Raw genomic sequence first — 18,858 nt, 5'->3', positions numbered from 1 at the left:
GGGGGAATGTGGCACCCCAGGGGTCTGGTTGCCACAGTGATAGAAATATCACGTCTGAGAGCAAGTGGGAGTTTCCTGGTCAGGATCCCTTAAACATGCAACACCTCCTGTCCCAGACCTTATAGGGGAGAAACCTGCCCTATATAAACTGGTTCTGGGGCGGGGTTAGAAAGAGAAGAGAGAGAAGGGAGAGAGAACAAGCAGACACAGGGAAAGCAACAGCTAGGAGCTCTGTAGGAGCAGGAGCTGAGTGCCAGGGACTGGAAGCAGATATTGCTCGTCCTGGCTGAAGACACTACGACCGGACAACGGAGTCCGAGGCTGTGGGGATCTCTAAGTCCAGCAGCAGAAACCAGCCGGCAGGGGATTCCAGGTCCTCTGGCCGTAGAAGCCCAAAGGCTCAGTCACGAGAAAGGGTACCAGCAACGCCATCGAGGAGCGGAGGCTATCAGAAGGCCCCAAGTCACCAGCCATACGGGTGAGCACCACACGGTATACTCAGGGACGTGGTCAGGGGAACTCCTGTTTGTTCACAGACTGACCGGGCCTCTTATGCTAACCAGTACTCCTGGGAGGGTCTGCCTTGTCATCATCAGTAAAGACCCTGAACTGTACTGCAAAGACTCTGAGTCGTTCCTGCTTCACCCGTGCACCATCACTCCCACCATCCACACTCACTGCCCCGAGGCTATACTCCTCCCGTAGGGAGTTGTCCCATCCTCTGCTGCGCACACAACACCAGCCTCAGCGGTCTGCCTTGCAGCGGCGGTACACCCTGACCGCAATCCACGGGTGGCGTAGTCGGACATTAAATCATAAAAACCCTATAAAATACTGCCACTGGTTTGACCACCCTGAGCCACGGGACCGGGTCGCCGCCACAGAGACTACAACCCCCAGAGACCCGGCTCCGGGTAACCCACACGCGTGCACACACACGGCCCAGGGGGCGCATCATGAGGCTGCCCTCCAAAAACCCCTTGACCTGTGGATGTGTATTTAAAAAGGAGATATGCTTCTGTAAGAGTCAGTCTTGGCACAGAAATTGGAAAGAGACTTTACAGGGAGATTCAAGGATTAGACTCCCTGAGAACATCAGCTTGGAAGCATGCATTTTACCTAAAGAGACACAGATTTGAATTCTATATGATTGTAGCCTAAGGGTACTGACCATGACTGGAGAGATTTGGATCTGCTCTATTAACCATCAGACACACATGGATACATTTTGTATCCAGGAGAGGACGAAAAAGTCACTTGGCCCCATGGATATGTTGTTTTGGGGTTGCTAGGAGGGACCCACCGGTCGCCTAGAACCCATGGAGACATTTGGAGTTGCCAGGAAGGACCCACCAGTTGCCTGGCCCCATGGAAACTTTCGGAGAGGCCAGGTTGGGACCCTCGGGTCTCCTGGTCTTGTACCTCCGATGGACTGCTAGCTTTGTAAGATTGCCGCTACCTTCTCTCAGTGGGGGCCCACCAGAATTGCGGGGGGGTCACTGGTTGAGGAAGTCTCCAAAGTCGCAGCTGTTCTATCCCAGGCGGGCCAGCGGAAGGGTGAGACTGTGTAATGTTGTTCCATTCACTTCCCTATTTAGATGAGGCTGGTTCGGCACATGGGGAGGTAGGACATTAGTGATAGGGACCATCCAAATTTTGGTCACCATGACGTGGTTGGAGGCTTTTGTTCTCTTTGATAAAAAAAAAACAAAACCTGCTAACTAAGCACCTTACATTTGTAACATTTACAGCAGTTAGTGGAGTTCATGTATTCATTCGTGTATGTATATATCTGCATATTGGCCACGTAGCAGATTTGTGTACCTGTACATTAATTTAATATTAAATGTGTGCAGGACATATTTATTTATTTATTTAATTTTTTTTTATTTTTGTATTAAAGAAAAGGTAATTTCTCTGATGACACATTCCATTTAAATAGTCTGGTTAGTAGGAATAAACTGCCTGACAACCACAATCTTTTCACTGTTGTTGTCAGGCAGTATATCCTATTACCTAGTCTATTGCTAATTATTTTTACAGTTGAATCTGCACTAAGTGAAGGGCAGATAAGAGGCAGCAAGGTTTGGCTGGTCTTATAGTGAATGTCCAATAGTGAGTCTAATTCTGTATAGTTCAATACTTATAGCGGATGCTGATCTGTTATTCTCAGCTCTTACCTCTTTCCCACTTTCTAGTTCAGCACCATCAGGGCAGATCTGTGACTGCAGTAAGTGAGTGTAGAGTAGTCTGAGACACGCCTCCTGTCTTCTGATTGGCTGCTGTATATCATCACAAGCTCACTAGGAAACTTCTTTTTCTTCAGTTTTGAAAGGATTGTCTATCAACCCCATCAACCAGCTGCTATCGCCTGGCGGGGATCCCAGCTATCAGTACTATTCATATAATGACACTCAATCCTCCCCCTCTTCATCCTCATTGATGTCTGTAGGAACTAATAGAACATATGGACGGGGTTTGTTTTTGTAAAAACTATAATATATATATTAAATATTCTCACCTTTCACTGCACGCGTCAACCACAAAGTACAAAATGTAATTGCCAATAGAAAGAAGAAGATCATAAGAACGATCATCAGATATATTCTGGTTTGGGTTTGACCTACGAAGAAAAAAATGAAATACAAAAATTGAACATAATAACTGTTCAGCAAGTAACTTACAAAGTTCATAGACACCAGTGCTGGGACGTTCCTGTAGATGACAGATTGTGTCTTGTCATATAGTATCGGACACAGTGCATTCTAATAGTATCATACTAACAAATTAATTAGACCCAACTTAAGGGATAATGTGATTAAAATTTGACTTTTATTATAATTAATTTCTCCTCTATGGGATATCACTCTCCTAAAGCTAATATATCTCAGTCTAGCCTCAGTCCCCTGATGAAGACAGTCATGGCGAAACATGTCGGGGAAGCTATGAGTGAATTTTAATCAGCTCTAGTGGTCTTGCAACTGACATCTAGGTAGGAGATATATTGTCTTTAGGAGAGTGATATCCCATAGAGGAGTCCCAAAGAAAAGCTACACAGCAATATCACCTGAGCTATTTGAATCCTTATTTATTAGACCATATTAATTAATTATAATAAAAGTCAAGTTTTAATCACATTATCACTTAAATTGTGTAATTTGTTAGTATGATTTATCATCCCTAAAGGGTTATGTTAGACACTCAGTTCTCTATTCTAATAGTATCAGACACACAGCTTATGTATTATCAGTACAGAAAACAGCGCTGCTGTGTAATGGTGGTGCTGCGGTCCTTGACCCCCGCGTCTTTCTGTTTGGAACACACAGAAGTTGTACTGAATGTTGGGTAGACACATGACAATCCGCAAATTGTGCACCCCCGAATGGAAAACTGACATGTTCCCACCACCCTACACAGCACACAGCCCATCGCTGTGACCCACATCACAATAAAACCCCTTTCAACACTTTAATATTTTAAAGGGTTAAACTGTTCCCAGAAACTAAGCATGAGGGTCTCCCCCTTTATAAGGTAGAAGTCCCGGTTCTGAATCTGACCATTACTATCACATATATTCAGACATATAGGCAGCCACTTACAAAGTGCCCGCACAGCCAGTGTCTCCGGGGGTTCGTCCCCAGTGCCCGGTCCTACACTACAGTTATGGATATTTGCTTCCATCCCTGAGCACATTCTCACAATGAAAGAATGAAAGCGCATTTCCCGGTTGTCACTCACCCCCGCGTGTTTCTGCGTGACACGACTCGGGTTTTTCCAGCTTATGAACCTTGTGAATAGTTTCAGTGTATAATCATCGATTGGTGGAGGAAGTTTCTTTTCCCAGATTGTGAAAATCTCACTGCTGTTAAGCCCCTAATAATGGTGTAAAAATCCACAGTATGTAAAAGTGCGGTGTAAGGCAGCGCTAGTCATCATACTGGGGGTAACTCGCTTCGCTGCGTCAATCAATGTGTGGAACCTCAGGGGTCTGGTTACCACAGTAATAGCAATATTACGTCTGTGAGCAGGTGGGAGGTCTCCTGGTCAGGAATCCTAAGCATGCCACACCTCCTGCCCAGTCCTGGGAGGGGAAGAACTTCCCCTAGATAAACTGGGGCTGAGGTGGGGTTAGAAAAGAACACAGACAGAGACAGAGACACAGTCTGGTCTGGTGTGGATCAGTTACAGGGAAAATAAGAACAGGACCTCTGTGGGAGCAGTGATAAAAGGAGTCCGGGACTGGAAGCTGTAGAGCTCGTCCGGACTGAAGAGATCTCACCGGACACGGAGTCCGAGGCTGTGGGGACTGTTCCATACCCAGCAGCAGAAACCGACCGGCAGGGGATTTCAGGTCCTCTGGCCAAGAAACCCGAAGGCACGGTCACACGCAAGGGACCAGCACCGCCGTCGTGGAGCGGAGGCTACCAGAAGGCCCTGAGTCACCGGCCATACGGGTGAGCACCACATGGTACACTCAGGGACGTGGGCTACTTTTACCCGCTTCTAGCAAGGTAGCCAAGAAGAGTACAGTTAGTTGGGGAGGCCTACAACTCCGCCTGGCCAGGGGAGATCCTGTCTGCTCACGGACTGACCAGACCCTGACCGCTAGCCAGTACTCCCGGGAGGGTCTATCTTTGTCACCAGTAAAGACCCTGAACTACACCGCACCGTCTCTGAGTGGTTCCTGGTGCCTGCGTGCAATTCTACCATCCCCATCATCCACGTCCGCTGCCCTGAGGCCATACCCCTCCCGTTGGGGGTTATACTACCCACGCTGCACAACTGTACCACCGGCCTCAGCGATCTGCCCTGCAGCGGCGGTTTCGTAACCGCATTCAACGGGTGGCGTAGTCGGACACTATTACCATCATACCAATAACGCCACTTAGTTTGACACCCTGGGCACGGACCGGGTCACCGCCACGAGGACTACTACCCCTATCGGATCCGGCTCCGGGTATTCCCCGCGTGCGCAACGCTACACAACATGGCCCAGGGGGCGCGTCAACTTTTGGCGTAGTCGGCAGGATCTCGTGCCCGCAACCACCGGGTACTGCGTGCCTGAAAAAGACTGTTAAACTTACCTGTGGTGAAGATTCCCGCCATCCGACGCCATCTTTTGCCTTCTTCCCGCTATCCGTGGAGTTTTCCCGCCATCCGACGCCATCTTTTGCCTTCTTCCCGCCATCCGTGGAGTCTTCCCGCCATTGGACGCCATCTTGAGGACGCCGCGCGGGAAGAAGAGGGGCGTGGACTCCGAAAGCGCGCGAGAACTGAAGCCCCGCCTCACGTCCGGACGTTGCGTAAGGTCCTGGAAGGAGCCCAGCAGACGCCGACGTCACAGGAGCGCGACGGAAGGTCCTCAACCCTGACGATCCACTGCGGAGCCGCGGCCTACGGAAGAGGATCATCGCAAGGTAGGCCACGGTCCACTAGGGGGGAGGAGGATGTCGGATACGGAGGAGAGCTTCACTGCCACAGCCACCGCCAGCACCACCGCTGCGGCGGTCATGCCTTTCACTATGCCCTATATCCCGGGGGCAGCCTGGCTACCCCAGTACTCAGGGGAGTCACATACCCTAAATGACTTCAGAGAAAGGCTGGATGGCCTCTTCCAGGTGTACCCCCTCACAGAAGAGCAAAAAGTGAGCATCCTGGTGGCTCAATTAACAGGGGCAGCCCAAAGGGAGGTAAAGTCCTGGCCACTTGGGAGGAGGAGGACTGTCGCAGAGATACTAGCCCGGCTGAAGGACACCTTTGATACCCGTACCTCAGCCGAGATCAAGCTTAGATTCTACGGGTGCAAGCAGCGAGCACATGAGAATATAAGGGACTATGCACTAAACCTACAAGAGGCCCTGAGAGCCATTAAGCAGGCTGACCCTGACGGCGTGGGAAACGAAGACAAGCTGTTGACTGAACAATTTATAGAGGGTCTACATTGCAATGCCCACCGAACCCAGTTGCGGGCAATGGCCTTACAGGACCCTCATCTGGACTTTGCACAGTTCAAGGACAGAGCCATCCGGGTGCTCCGAGAACCGGCACCAGGTGGCGCTGTGACCCACAAACGCCCTGCTACCACTTACCACCAGGAGGCGGAGCCCTTGTCGGCAGGGCCTGTGGGAGCTGATGCGCAGGCTTTAAACAATAACCCGGCTACAGACCTGCACCATCAGGTCCAAGAGCTAACTAAAAGCGTTGCCGCGCTAACCCGAACTGTGCAGTCTTTACAGGTTTCTACTCCAGGGAAGATCCAGCTGGCACCTGGACCGGAGGATATCCCGTGGCGCCGACCAAGGAGGACCCCACCGGCCAGAAGAAGACCCAGCGACCGATACAACGAGGACGGACAACCCATCTGCCGCCGCTGCAATCAACCCGGACATATGGCAAGGTACTGTCCTTTTAAACTGGCACAACCTGGGGTAGAGGGCCAACCCCTAGCAATAAGATCACCAGGCCCATCGAACTGGCGTGACAAATACGTGGGAGGACGTCCAGTCTTGCCTGTAGTACTGGATGGCATTCCTATGAGTGCCCTACTTGACACCGGGTCACAGGTCACCACCATCCCGTACGTGCTCTTCAAGCAGTACTGGAATGACTCGGATATAACCCGCTACCCAGACGACGACTTGAGTATCATCGCCAGCAATGGTCAGCCCGTGCCACAGATCGGATTTAAAGAGATGACCATTAAAATCGGTAAAGTCGAACTGGCAGCACAGGGACTGATCATTGTGGACATTGACAAGCGCGAGAGTCACCCAAAGATAACTCTAGGAACTAATGTGATTGAAAATTGTCTTGCAGAGGTGATTCTTATTTTACAGCAGGTTGCCAAGAACGCCAGCTCCGGCCAGCAGCGAGTGCTCCAAAAAGAGATCCGGGCACTGATGCGACGGCAACAAGTGGAACTCTCCGGTGGTGAGATAGGTAGCGTGAGAATGTGTGACCCGTTCCCTATTGCCATGCCCCCAAAAAGTGAGATGATGATTTGGTGCCGGGCAGCTATTGGTCTAAGAGGTAGAGACTACCAAGCAATGGTAGAACCCGTCTACTCAGACAGTAGGCCCACCATTTTGACAGCACGGGGGGTGGTTGATGTACGCCATGGGAGGGTGCCCGTTCGCATAATAAATATCGGGAAGAGGGAAGTGTACCTGCCCCGGTATGCTACGCTAGCCAAATTGTATACCATCAACCAAAATTCTGTACAGTCCGTGGAACCCTTGCCTCCATCTCATCCAGAGGAAGGTAACGGCTCTAAGCAACAAATGGAGGACTGGTGTCAGCAACTGCATTTGGGTACTGACTCCACTCCCTCACACCAGAAACAGGGAGTCTATCGGGTGGTTCGAGAGTACGAGAGAGTGTTTAGTAAACACCCGCTAGACTTCGGGCGAGTAAAGGGGGTAGAACACCACATCCCCACGGGAGACCATCCTCCCATAAAGGAGAGATACCGACCCGTACCCCCTGCACACTACCAACACGCCAAGGGGATGCTTAGAGACATGAAGGAGGCTGGGGTAATCAGGGATAGCTGTAGCCCCTGGGCAGCTCCACTAGTCTTGGTTAAAAAGAAAGACAACACTATGAGAATGTGTGTAGATTACCGGAAAATCAACCGTATCACACACAAAGATGCGTACCCCTTACCAAGGATAGAGGAGTCTTTGGCTGCTTTAAAATCTGCTAACTTCTTCTCCACTTTGGATCTCACTAGCGGGTACTGGCAGGTTCCTGTAGCAGAGGCGGACCGGGAGAAGACCGCATTCACCACCCCGATGGGACTTAGCGAGTTTACCTGCATGCCGTTCGGACTCTGCAACGCACCAGGAACCTTCCAACGATTGATGGAATGCTGTCTGGGACACCGGAACTTTGAGACGGTCCTGCTGTACCTGGACGATGTTATAGTTTATTCCAAAACCTACGAGGACCACCTGAAACACCTGGCGGAGGTGTTTGAAGCCCTGGCAAACTACGGTCTGAAGGTGAAACCGTCGAAGTGTCACGTGCTAAAACCAAAAGTGCAGTACCTGGGACACGTGGTGAGTGCTGACGGAGTGGCCCCCGACCCTGATAAGATCACCGCGATTAAGGAATGGCCAAGACCCTCCAGCGTAAAGGAAGTGCGGCAGTTCCTCGGGTTGGTAGGCTACTACCGAAGATTCATTCCCGGTTTCACCAAAAAGGCAGCTCCTATGCAGGACCTCCTGATAGGCCAGTCCAGGAAGGCCAAGAACCAGAAGCCGCCCTTCAGATGGGAGAAGCTGGAAGAAGAGTCCTTCCGCCAGCTGAAGATGGCCCTCACGGGGGATGAAATCCTGGCGTACCCGGATTACAGCCAGCCCTTTATCCTCTACACCGACGCAAGTAACATCGGGCTAGGAGCCGTACTGTCCCAGATCCAGCAGGGGAGAGAACGGGTAATTGCTTACGCCAACCGAAAACTGCGACCCACCGAAAGAAACCCTGAGAATTACAGCTCATTCAAGCTAGAGTTCCTGGCAGTGGTGTGGGCAGTCACCGAACGCTTTAAGCACTACCTCGCCTCTTCCCGGTTCACCGTGTACACGGATAACAACCCGTTGACACACCTGGACACTGCAAGACTCGGTGCCCTGGAGCAGAGATGGATGGCCCGCCTGTCCAACTATGAGTTCACGATTAAATACCGGGCAGGACGCTCCAATACCAACGCGGATGCCTTGTCCAGAATGCCAAACCTACCGGACGTAGGGGAAGATCCAGAGGAACTGGAAGAAGTTGAACTCCCCGCGTTTCACCGTCATGGGACTACCCAGTATTCCCACCGTGTAAGGGGTAAGCAATCCACTACGTTCAACCCCTTACCTCATTACAACTGGGCGGAAACGCAAGACAGTGACCCCGCCGTCCGACGGGTGAAGGAGATGCTGACTCAGCCAGATGCCCGCCTTGACCCAGACGCTCCGGAGGAGACCAAGCAACTGTGGGCTGAGAAGAGTCGACTGTTCCTTTACAAGGGGAAGTTGTGCCGCAGAATGGTTAACTCCCGGACGCATGAACTGATCTGGCAAGTAGTGGTGCCAAGAAGAGACGCGGCTATGGTGCTGGAGGCATACCACGACGGAGCTGGGCACTTCGGATGGAAGAAACTGGAGTTCCTGCTGCGCGGGCGGTTCCACTGGGTAGGCATGAGAGGAACCATCGAGACGTGGTGCAGAGACTGTGGCCCGTGCAACCTAAGAAGGAAGGACCGTGCCAGCCAGAAGACTCCCCTGCAGTCCATCGTCACCAGGCAGCCGTTGGAACTGGTAGCCTTGGACCATGTAAAACTGACCCCCAGCAGAAGTGGCTACGTCTATGCGTTAACCATCGTGGATCACTACTCCCGGTTCTTGGTTGTAGTCCCCGTCAAGGACTTAACAGCTCAAACAGCAGCTAGAGCCTTCCAGCAGCACTTCTGCCTTCCACACGGATACCCAGAGCAGGTGCTGATGGACCAAGGACCTGCCTTTGAAGCGGAAGTCTTCCAGGAGTTCTGCACTCTGTATGGCTGCCGGAAGATAAGAACAACACCCTATCATCCGCAAACCAATGGACTCTGCGAGAAGATGAACCAGGTGGTGATAGACCTTCTGAAAACATTGCCCCTGGAAGAACGCAGTCTGTGGCCTGAGAAACTGCCTGATCTGGTGGACCTATACAACCACATCCCTGTAGGTTCTACCAACTGTACCCCGGCTTACCTAATAAGAGCAAGACCTGGTAAGCTGCCTGTTGATCTGGATATGGGAGTCCTGACACCCGAGGACACTTCACCAGAAGCAGACTGGGACACAGAGAGGCAGCAGCAGTACCGGAAAGTACAGGAGAGCGTTGATCGAAGTCTCCGTCAAGCAAGAGAAAGACAGGAGAAGACCTACAACCAGCATGCTCCCGCTGTTCCCCTGGTACCTGGAGAGCAGGTCTTGAAGAGGAAAAGACGGCTCCACAAGTTGGACGACCAGTGGGAGAAGGACCCGTACACCGTACTGCCCTCAAGCCATGAAAACCCGAAAGTCTGCACAATCAGTAAGGATGGAGGAGAAACCACAGCCATTGTCTCCCGAGATCACCTGAAGAAGTGTCCCGAGCAGCTACGAAACCCTGAAGAAGATCAAGAAAACCCTCGACCCGCAGAGAAAAGGGAAGAGATGGTCAGTACTGTACTCGGAGACTTCCCTCGGTCTTGGACACAAGTAAATGGCGCTGTTGTGGTACCCGTCCTCACCTTCCTCCAGCCAGCATCCCAAGTGCCTACGGAAAAACAGGTAGAGCTGGAAGAGCAGCCGGTCCAGGAGGCAGAAGACCCCACACAAGCAGACCAGGAGAATCGACCCTCTGCTTATAGTGAGCCTGCCGTGCCCCTAGTGAGCCAAAGAGTCCGTAGACAGCTGCCCAGCTTACCTTTAACAGCTCCTACACCCTGTAGTGCAGGACCAGTTAGTGAGCTCCGTAGGTCCATTAGAGCCACTAGAGGCCAGTTGCCCGTACGTTGGAGGATCTAAAGTGTTTAGACTGTTTTATTAATATTTACCTGTTTACTGTTGCTTGTAAATAATTATGTTTTTCCAGTTATTTTATAGGTATCTTTTGTGGATTTACTAGAACTCTATTGTATATATGTTTGGAGCGTAACCCAGGAACGGACTAAAGACTGTTAAAGACTCGGGGCAGGACAGACCCCTACCTGGTTACGGCTCCCTGTTCTTTGGTGAAATGGACACCCTTTTTGTTTCAAAAATTGCACCCGGTTGCGGACACGCTGTGACCACTTTAACATGTTTTTCCTTATTGTATTGTTCCTGTTTATACCCTGTTATATTTTCAAAAAAAAAAAAAATATGTTTAGTCCCGGAGTACTAAATTTTACTAGGGGGGAATGTGGAACTTCAGGGGTTACCACAGTAATAGCAATATTACGTCTGTGAGCAGGTGGGAGGTCTCCTGGTCAGGAATCCTAAGCATGCCACACCTCCTGCCCAGTCCTGGGAGGGGAAGAACTTCCCCTACATAAACTGGGGCTGAGGTGGGGTTAGAAAAGAACACAGACAGAGACAGAGACACAGTCTGGTCTGGTGTGGATCAGTTACAGGGAAAATAAGAACAGGAGCTCTGTGGGAGCAGTGATAAAAGGAGTCCGGGACTGGAAGCTGTAGAGCTCGTCCGGACTGAAGAGATCTCACCGGACACGGAGTCCGAGGCTGTGGGGACTGTTCCATACCCAGCAGCAGAAACCGACCGGCAGGGGATTTCAGGTCCTCTGGCCAAGAAACCCGAAGGCACGGTCACACGCAAGGGACCAGCACCGCCATCATGGAGCGGAGGCTACCAGAAGGCCCCGAGTCACCGGCCATACGGGTGAGCACCACACGGTACACTCAGGGACGTGGGCTACTTTTACCCGCTTCTAGCAAGGTAGCCAAGAAGAGTACAGTTAGTTGGGGAGGCCTACAACTCCGCCTGGCCAGGGGAGATCCTGTCTGCTCACGGACTGACCAGACCCTGACCGCTAGCCAGTACTCCCGGGAGGGTCTATCTTTGTCACCAGTAAAGACCCTGAACTACACCGCACCGTCTCTGAGTGGTTCCTGGTGCCTGCGTGCAATTCTACCATCCCCATCATCCACGTCCGCTGCCCTGAGGCCATACCCCTCCCGTTGGGGGTTATACTACCCACGCTGCACAACTGTACCACCGGCCTCAGCGGTCTGCCCTGCAGCGGCGGTTTCGTAACCGCATTCAACGGGTGGCGTAGTCGGACACTATTACCATCATACCAATAACGCCACTTAGTTTGACACCCTGGGCACGGACCGGGTCACCGCCACGAGGACTACTACCCCTATCGGATCCGGCTCCGGGTATTCCCCGCGTGCGCAACGCTACACAACATGGCCCAGGGGGCGCGTCAAATGCACACGTGCAATGTCTTTACGTTTTTCACCACAATGCAGTTTATTACTTCGGCATAAACCACAAGTCCACACAGTTCATCGGGTCCAACTCCGTGGCACGCCGACACACATATCTACATTATTCATGAGCCAAGTGGCACACCGGCCCACTTGCTCCAGGTTACAGCTTACGGCAAGGTAATAATAGCAATGTTCATATCACAATGTCCATATAGCACAGGGTTTGCCGGGTTTAGCTGTCTCAGTCCGTTACTCTGCCACCACTGTGGCTCTGCGGCTTCCTAGGTAGGGGTCTCCAGCCGTCGTTCCCTCAAAGGCCACTGACATCCACACAGGATCCAGGCTCTGCCTTTCAGGACTCTTCCTCAAGCCGGCTCTCCCTCAAAGGCCACTGACATCCACACAGGATCCAGGCTCGACCCTTCAGGACTCTTCCTCAAGCCGGCTCTCCGTCAAAGGCCACTGACATCCACACAGGATCCAGGCTCGACCCTTCAGGACTCTTCCTCAAGCCGGCTCTCCCTCAAAGGCCACTGACATCCACACAGGATCCAGGCTCGACCCTTCAGGTACCAGGCTTCACTCCAAAGCCGCTGCCTTCCAAGGCCACTAGCATCCGCACAGGATCCAGTCTTTGCCTTCAGGCTGCCAGGCTTCACGGTATCCCACACACATGGGGAACAGGCCTCAGGCCTCTCACACCGAACACACCTGTCTCAAATTAAGCAGGGTTTATATATGCTGTGCACAGACAGCCACATACTGACAGGACCTTGCTGATGTCACAGTCATGCGATCAGTCAGCTGTGTGTATAGGTCCTGTGTGCTGTCCCAGTCATGTGTGCAGAGCTTTACTGTGCACACAGGACCTGTGTGATGTCACAGTCATGTGACCAGTCAGTTAAAGGGGAAGGTACATGGTCCGGTAAACACATCCTGGACCATTTACAGTAATGCTAGCAAGCTGCTGCATTACAGCAGTTATATGCCAACATATAGCAGAAAAATGGAAGAATACAGCAAAAACACCAGACTGGACCCCAAAATAAATTCAGACGCTTTCACATCCCAAAATACTGTCAATTCAGAGCCAAGACAATGTTCAGTTAGACTGGGGGTGCACTTACTTACCGGTTTATGGTAAGAACAGCGCTCAGTTTAATATTGGAATAAACAATGTATCAGATTATAATGGACGCTGAAGCTTCTCAGTAGCTAGAGAAAGTATTGTGAAATTACGGATACATTTCTCAGTGGAGAGTATATTTGTTAAAACACATACTGGACTCAGCATATACCGTATGTTAATACATAGATTGAGATAACTTCTACAGCGTATAAATTTTATCTTCATAGTTGACATATATATGCCTAGACCATTAGAAAGGCTGAGCATATACCAAAAATAGGAAAAACCCGAAAAAAAGTGGTCATAAAACAGCATCAGAACTCGGTTCATTGATTAAAAGAACCTTTATTAACAGTCAATGGTTAATAGTGGCACTGTGAACCACAAGTGCACACACGCACAATAAAATCGCATAAAAAGGACTCATACATATGTATTGTACATCTATTAAGTATGAACCATTACAGCCGGACCCAAAGTCATATAAGGTAATGTTTGGTCAAAATTTCCACTAAAGTCCTGTAATTATTGTTTGTTTAAAAGTAAAACAAAATTTACATTTTACTTTTTTTCACCAAAATTTTACTTTAGCCCCAAATTTTTTATTTTCATAAGGGTAACAAGAGAAAATGGACCCCAAAGTGTGTTGTGCAATTTCTCCTGAGTATGCCAATACCCTACTAGTATGCCAAACTACTGTTTGGGGCACAGCAAGACGCCATGTCGGGTTTGGAGAGCTGCTGATGCACCTAAACAGTGGAAACCCCCCACAAGAGACCCCATTTTGGAAACTAGACCTGTCAAGTAATGTATCTAGATGTGTGGTGAGCACCTTGAACCCCCAGGTGATTCACAGAAGTTTATAACGTAGAACCATGAACATAAAAAAAATCACATTTTTCTCACAAAAAATTTACTTTTAGCCCCAATTTTTTTATTTCCACAAGGGTAACAAGAGAAAATGGACCCCAAAACTTGTTGTGCAATTTCTCCTGAGTACACTCATATCCCATATGTGGAGAAAAACTACTGTTTGGGTGCATGGTAGGTCTCGGAAGGGAAGCAGCACCGTTTGACTTTTGGAGGGCAAAATTGGCTGGAATCATTAGCGGAAGCCATGTCGGGTTTGGAGAGCCTTTGATGTGCGTAAACAGTTGAAACCGCCCACAAGTGACCCCATTTTGGAAACTACACCCCTCAAGGAACTTATCTAGAAGTGTGGTGAACACTTTGAACTCCCTGGTGCTTCACGGAAGTTTATAACATAGAGCTGTGAAAATAAAAAAAATCTAATTTTTGCAACAAAAATGTTCTTTTAGCTTCATATTTTTTATTTGCTACGTCAGATGACCTGGCCTCCACAGTCACCAGACCTGAACCCAATCGAGATGGTTTGGGGTGAGCTGGACCGCAGAGTGAAGGCAAAAGGGCCAACAAGTGCTAAGCATCTCTGGGAACTCCTTCAAGATTGTTGGAAGACCATTTCCGGTGACTACCTCTTGAAGCTCATCAAGAGAATGCCAAGAGTGTGCAAAGCAGTCATCAAAGCAAAAGGTGGCTACTTTGAAGAACCTAGAATATAAGACATATTTTCAGTTGTTTCACACTTTTTTGTTAAGTATATAATTCCACATGTGTTAATTCATAGTTTTGATGCCTTCAGTGTGAATGTACAATTTTCATAGTCATGAAAATACAGAGAAATCTTTAAATGAGAAGGTGTGTCCAAACTTTTGGTCTGTACTGTACATACTGTGCGAGGTGTGGGGGGAGCAGCGGAGGAGTGGGGCACAGGAGGCAGCAGCTGCCTGCTGCAGCCTACACTGTCCCCGCTGCTAAAGAAAATGAATATTCAGTGCTTCCCACGCCCATGGGCATGTGGAGCACTGAATATTCATTCTCCTTAATAGCCGTCACACAGTGTAGCCGCAGCGCCGCTCCTGCCGAGTGCGCCAATACCCTACATGTCATCGGGAACTACTGTTCAGACACAGTGCAAAGCTCAGAAGGGAAAGAGACCCATATTATAGTGCAGATTTTACTGTTATGGTTTGCGGGTGCCAGGACCCACTGGGGAGCCCCTGAGGTGCCAGATCAGCTGAACCCCCCCATAAATGACACCATTTTACAAACTACACCTCTCAATAAATTCATCTAGGGGTGCAGTGAGCATACTGACACCACAGGTGTCACAGAATTTTATACCGTTGGGCAGTGAAGAAAAAATAATAACATTTTTACCATCAAAATATTGTTTTAGCCACAGATTTTAAATTTTCACTCTAGGAAATGGGTAAAAATGGCACTAAAATGTGTCCCACTTTCTGTTGAATGTAGAAATGGCTGTACAGTACTGCTGAGCCACACGGCGAGACTCGGGAAGGACGGGGCGCTATTTGCCTACTGGAGCGAACATTTTCCTAGAATAGTTTGTGGATTTCATAGACACAGCTCCTAAGTGCTAGAACAGCAGAATCCCTCCTCAAGTGACCCCATTTTGGACACTATACCCCTTTGAGAATTTATCTACAGGTGTAGTGATGATTTTGACGCCATGGGTGTTTTTCATAAACAAGTAGCAGTGGATGCTGCTGAGTAAAAATTGCAAACTGCTGTTTTAGTGACCAGTACGTTGTAGTGACCAGTACGTTGTGCCCATCTCATGCTTCTGGAGACATGCACCTGTAAATTAGGCGGGCTCTCATCACTACAGAAATGCCAAACAAGTGGACGCTAACTGCGGCGTAGGCACACTGTGGGGCTCAGAAGGGAAGAGCAGCATTTGGATTGGGGAGCACATAATTTGCTTGATTTGTTTTGGAGGGCGATGTGTCATTTCGCTTTTCCAGAGCCTCTGTGCTACCAGTAACATGGAAGTCCCCATATTTCCATTAACAGATGACAGACCTGAGTGAGGATTTGCTATTATTGAGAACATTTTGCATAAGATTTTGATTCACATTTATCCTGTGCTCTACGCTGAGCACTTATATCGGGGCTTCCATCTAAATCTCTGAGTGATGTGATTCAGATGAAATCCCCGAGGGATCTATTCACACTAATGAGGCAGCAGAATTACTCTGGACTTCGTCTGGCTTTAATTAGGCAGTGTCCTTCTTTTCAGCGGTGCACAAAACTGTGGCCGACAGCACTTTTATGCACTCCTAATGAAAAGACGAACACCGCCGGATCAAAGGCTAGACGACATCCACAGTGCCTCTATCTGCCTCATTATAGGGAGTCTTCAGCTGGGGGTTCCGTCTGAGTCACGTATTTCAGAGATTTACACGGAAACCCCAGTGCAAGCGCTGAGCACAGAGCGAAGGATAAATGTGCGCAGAGCCTTTCTGCGATCATTGAGAGGCAGAATGAACAAATCAACAGCAGATGAAGAATTGGGTTTATTTATTTTTTACGCCGTTCCTCATGCGGTATAAGTGATTAGATGACTTTATTCTGCAGGGTTTTTATATTTGGCAGCTGTCACACACTAAAAGACGCTTTTTATTGTAAAAACTAGTTTTTGCATTGCCATATTTTGATAGCTATAATTTTTCCATATTTCAGCTGACACAGTCATGTGAGGTCTTTATTTTTATTGGTACCATTTTCGGGCAGTGACATTTTTTGATCGCTTTCTATTCTGATTTTTGGGAGGCAGGATGAACAAAAACCAACAATTCAGGATTTTTTGGGATTTTTTTTTATGTCGTTCCGCGTGCGGTAAAATTGATAAGGTAGCTTTATTCTTTGGGTCAGTATGATTACAGCGGTACCATATTTATATAGTTTTTTTATGTTTTGACAGTTTTACACAATAAAACTATTTTATAGAAAAAAATATTATTTTTGCATCGCTTTATTCTGAGATCTGTAACTTTTTTATTTTTCTGCTGATGGAGCTGAATGGTGGCTTGTTTTTTGAGGGACAAGATGACATTTTCAGCTGTACCATTTTTATTTACATTCGTATTTTTGATCGCATTTTAGTGCACTTTTTGTTCTGTCGTATGATGATGAAGCATAGTTTTTTGCCTTGGTTTTCATTTATTTTTTATTGTGTTCACTGAAGGGGTTAAATAGTGGGACAGTGTTATAGGTCGACACAGCCACCTTCCTGAAGGACCCCTTGGCCATCTTGGGACCGGGGGCCACCATGGAGACCATCAACACAACACGATTGCAATTGCATTGTGCTGATGAAATCACAGAGGGAGCCCACTCCCTCTGCGATGCCCCATGATGTCGCTGTCACTATTGACAGTGGCATCATAGGGGTTAAACACACGCGATCAGTGCTAGCACCGATCGTGGGCGGTGCTGTGGGATGTGAGCTCTCACATAGAGCTGACACCTGCATGTGATTGTGGCGGCACTCAGCGTGAGCCCGCGCGATCACTGTGCCGTACATATACTGCTGTTTGCGGGAACGAGAGCAGTATATGTACGGCGAATGTTGGGAAGGGGTTAAATAAAATGAAGAATTAAATTTAAAAAAATGGCTCCCATGTCATTTTCATAACCAGCAGAGGGAAAGCCAACTGCTGGGGGCTTATATTACTGGCCAGGGAAGGGGCCATTAGCCAAAGATGTTCCCTAGCTATTAATAACAGCTCACAGCTGTTTGCTTAGTGTTTGCTGGCTAGATTACAGGGGGACCCCGTAAAAAAAAACGACATAGGATCCCCCTATAAAACCTAACCAGCAAAGGCTAAACAGACTGCTGTGAGCTGATATTAATAGCCAGGGATGGGGCCATGGATACTGGCCCCCTCCAAGGCTAATAATATCAGCCCTCAGCGGCCCCAGAAATGGAGCATCCATAAGATGCGCCAAATCTGGCATTTAGCCTCAGTCTTCCCACTTGCCCTGGTGCGGTGGCAAGTGGGGTAATAGGGATGGGGTTCATGTCAGCCTTCTATTGGCAGCTGTCATGAAGCCCAGGTTAGTAATGGAGAGGCGTCTATAAAATGCCCCCATTACTAACCTCATAGTGAAGGTTTTCAAATAAACACACGGCCTGAAAAAAATCCTTTATATGAAATAAAAGTCCACACAGTTTTAATCATTTATTTAAAAATAAAAAACACTGTATACTCACGTAACGCCTAATCCATGGAAGCCATTGTCACCTGTAAAAAAACTAAAATAAAAAACAACCATATCCCTCACCTGTCCGACATGATGACATAATCCAGAGTGTCCCACGAAGATCTGGGTCACTTCTAGCAGTCACATCAGCAATGACTGGTGTGGCTGTTCTAGAGGACAGCCAGCTATACACTGACAGGAGTGTAATCACTCCTGTGTCAGTGTATAGCGCTGAGCTGCCGGGAGAGTGTTCACTGAGCTGATGAACTCACATGACCTCTCTCCCGGCGGCTCAGCGCTATACACTGCCGGGATCGCGGTTGCAATGTATCTATAATAATCAGATGCTGTACTGTGGCTCCATATGGCATCCAATTTTTTTTTGCGTACCCATAGACTTGAACGGGTGAGTCTCATCTGGTTTACGAAAGAAGCGAGTGCACTAGAACCATCATCTGCACTGCCCCATTGAATAACATTGGTCTGAATGTGGTCCGCACTGGGACCGAAAATATGGTCACATGTAGAGTTAACATTTAGAGAAAACAAAAAATATAGCTCTTTCAATGACGCAGATCATTTTTATATCTTTGCATTGCAGGAACCATAACATTGTTTTATTCTCTTGATGATGTTACTGTATGTATATTTTATTTTAGTGTATTTCCTTAGAGTTACATCTGT

General features: G+C 48.7%; 1 protein-coding gene across 1 annotated transcript in view; it reads right to left on the bottom strand.

Annotated features, from left to right (window-relative positions):
- The window catches only part of LOC141273284 (C-type lectin domain family 2 member B-like), a 49,090-nt gene that overhangs the window by 15,905 nt on the left and 14,327 nt on the right, over window positions 1-18,858 (bottom strand). Inside the window, exon 5 of the transcript XR_012322081.1 lies at window positions 2,522-2,623. The gene's annotated coding sequence lies outside the window, so the exon portion shown is untranslated. The remainder of the gene's footprint in view (window positions 1-2,521; window positions 2,624-18,858) is intronic.

The sequence above is a fragment of the Phyllobates terribilis genome, unplaced genomic scaffold (assembly GCF_046119375.1).
Source record: "Phyllobates terribilis strain yellow unplaced genomic scaffold, ASM4611937v1 Scaffold_5__5_contigs__length_657084704, whole genome shotgun sequence".
Classification (NCBI taxonomy): domain Eukaryota; kingdom Metazoa; phylum Chordata; class Amphibia; order Anura; family Dendrobatidae; genus Phyllobates; species Phyllobates terribilis.
Note: the sequence above shows the minus strand (reverse complement) of the source record. Positions and strands in the feature narration are given on the sequence as shown.